The sequence below is a fragment of the Danio aesculapii genome, chromosome 5, assembly GCF_903798145.1.
Source record: "Danio aesculapii chromosome 5, fDanAes4.1, whole genome shotgun sequence".
NCBI classification, from domain to species: domain Eukaryota; kingdom Metazoa; phylum Chordata; class Actinopteri; order Cypriniformes; family Danionidae; genus Danio; species Danio aesculapii.
In genome coordinates, this window is record NC_079439.1 from 5,028,814 (window position 1) to 5,032,450 (window position 3,637).

Consider the following 3,637-nt stretch of genomic DNA (forward strand, 5'->3'; position numbering starts at 1 on the left):
CCAAAATATTGAAAGAGCCATATTGGACCAAAAAAACAAAAAACAAGTATGTCTGGAGCCGCAAAAAATTAAAAGCCTTATAATGAAGGCAACACATGCTTTATATATCTATATTAGCCTACTATCAAAATGACTAAGTTGGCTACAAATGAGCCTTTATGATTAAATGTTTATTTTCCCTGCAGCGCATCCTGTAAAGAATGACGCACCACGTGACTACTCTGTTGTACGATGCCGCCTCAAGTTTAACTTCATTACAATATTAATGAACCATGTTTCATTGCTTTGATGAAATTAAAGAAATGCAATAAAGAAATCCGATTTTTGATGTCATTTTTATTTTGAGGATTCGAAAAAACAACAACAAAATGGAACGTGCATAACGTGGCCCTCATCGGGGCAACAAACAGAGTGCAATAAAACGCAGCCTGTATTTATAAAAATAAAACAGCAGCCTTTTGAAAAGATAAAGTATATAAAATCAAATTAATACAGTTTAAGTTTGATTTCTGTGCAAATGCCAAGCAAGTCAGTGCAAGGGTAAAACGCAGCAGCATCCTCTGTTCTCCTCAGTTATTTTTCTCTTTTTCCCTTTGGGATCCATGACCCATCACTCAGTCGCCGGTTTGTTTACAACAGCCACCTGCCTGGCATCCCGCCCTGCTGATAGAAACGTGTGTCGCAGGCTATGACGCAAATCTTCGTTGACAAAAATGTTGAAATTTAATATTTATTCGACACATTTTACAGCATTAGAAAACGTTAAGAATGTTTGTGTCATGTTTGTCCTCCTACAGAAACTATATTAAAACAAAAAATATATTTCCCTCCCCCATCTTTTTCCATTTTCAAACATTCTTAAAAAAGCTCCAGGGAGCCACTGGGCAGCGCTAAAGAGCCGCATGCGGCTCTAGAGCCGCAGGTTGCCGACCCCCGGTTTAGAGTGTCTTATGCTTATTTTTCTGTCCAGGTGATCTTATACAGGCTCTATAATATTAAGGTCTGGACCCTGTGGAGGCCATTTCATGACTGTCATAGTTTCATCAGCAGTTTTCTTTCTCTAAATAGGATTTCACTGCAATTACCACTGACAAACTATTACCACTGAAGTCCTTTCCAGAAGGAATGGCATAATGGGTTAAAACCTATCTGCACCTTTCAACATTCACAATTCCATCAATTCAGACAATATTGCTAACAACACTGGTAGAAATGCAGCTCAAACAAGGACAAAGAGCCTCTCTCAAATATTGTCTTTCACATGTTTTATCCCTTGTGCACTGTTCAAATGTACTACCCTTTGGTTATGTTCGGGATGAAAACATCCACTGAATTAAACTGCATCAGATAAATATTTCTTTCATATATATATATATATATATATATATATATATATATATATATATATATATATATATATATATATATATATATATATATATATATATATATATATATATATATACATATATATACATATATATATATACATATATATATATATATATATATACATATATATCACACATATATACATACATACATACATATATATATATATATTTATTTATTATTATTATTATTATCATTATTTTTTTTTTTGCATAAATCTGTTAATCAAACTCAGTCTTGATCAAAACTTGATAAATCTTTTTGAAAATGATAGGATTTTAACTCTTTAATTGCCAAATTCATAAATGATGTCACTGATTTTGTGGGAAAAAACACACAAAATGACGTATTTTTAATATAAAAGGTAACTGTGGACTGGATTTATTAAACCTTTTATCACAGCCTTGGACATGTGAACTATTAGTAACAACACTGGCTTTGATGCTTTGTTAGATTTTCATTTTTTCTCCCTAATTTACTGTTTTTGCCCCATTGACTTCCATTATAGCTACATTTGATGGTGCATAAATACAGTCTTTGTTTTTGTTTACTCCATGTAGTTCTGAGGGCTGAGATGCATATTTTAGATTTTCTCACACACATCAAAGTAAGTGCGCAAAGTTCACTCTTACAGATACACATACACACACACACACTTTAATTTGTTGTTATACTCCATATAATATCCAGAATCTAAGCTTTTTTTCTTTTTTTTTTTTACACATGCCTATCTAAAGGGTTAATGGTGCCAACTGATTATTGACAGTGAAAATTACTAATTGTACCTCTTTCCAACAGGGAAAACCACCAACAATCAAAAAAATGCATAATTACAGTATGCTGTCATGGTTTTGTAAGCAAACAAGCGTGGTTATAATGGAAGCCAATGAGGCAAAAACAGGCACCAACAATAAATTAGGAAGAAAAAATGCAATCTATCAAAAACAATGCATCGAAGGCAATGTCGTTTCACATGTCCAAAACTTTGATAAAAGGTAAAACAAATCCAGTCAACAATTCCTTTTTATTTTGAAAATGTGTAATTTTGTGTGTTTTTTTTCACCGAATCAGTGACATTATTTATGAATTTGGCAATAAAAGAGTTAAAATCCTGTAATATTCAAAAATATTTAGTAGTTTTGATCAGGACTGAGGTTGAAAAAAAAGAAAAGAAAAGAAAAACATACTTATCTGATGCATTTTTACAGCAGTGAATTCTGTGGACATTTGCACAGAGTGTTTCATTGTTTTGTTTTTTTTTTTAAGTTCAAAGCATTCTATCAAAATATGTGTCAAAATAAGATTTGTCACCAAAAATCATTCTGCTAGCTTAAACACAGAAAGAGTTATGGCCAAAATAAGACTCAAAATCTCCCTCAGAGTGGATGAAAACATCACTGCACATGAGGGTTAAACAATACAATATAACTCAAACTCTAACCTAACCTGACTCCTATCCTAACAAACCATTCATCAACTGAAAGATCATGATTTCACCCTGTATAAATCTCTAAAAGGGTCAAATATATCCATTATACCATCAGTAAAACAACAGATTTAAAGTTGGCCTAAAACGTTTGCACTGTACTGTACATCACCTCCTTGTGGCAGCTCTGATTATATTGAGTTTTGATTCTGAGCACAATAAAAGTCTCGCTTCTAATGAGCACAATGAAAAACACACTGTAGCTATGGAAACTTTCTGTACACACACGCACACGCACGCACGCACACACACACACACACACACGTGATTGATTTTCCCATCCGTGAATTAGTGCATTCCAGTGGTGGGGTGTAAATCTATGATTCAGTCACAAATCCTGACAAAAAACATCCCTTTCCATGTGCGTTTCTAATGCACAACTCCAAGCTGCTAGCATGTGGAGGTACTGTATTACTTAGCATTGTGTAAAGCCTTAATGTTTGGTTTGACACTCTTGCTGTACTTTATAAAACTTTGCAGACACTTCCGTCTACATCTCTGTCTGTCTATCCATCTCCCCATCCATCCGCCCATCCTTCTACCTACCCGTCTATCTATCTATCTATCTATCCATCCATCCGTCTGTCTGTCTGTCTGTCTGTGTATCTCCCCATCAATCTGTCAGTCTTTCTTTCTTTCTTTCTTTCTTTCTTTCTTTTCTTTCTTTCTTTCTTTCTTTCTTTCTTCCCATCCATCCGTCCATCCTTCTACCTACCCATCTATCTGTCTATCTGTCTGTCTATCCATCCATCCATCCAT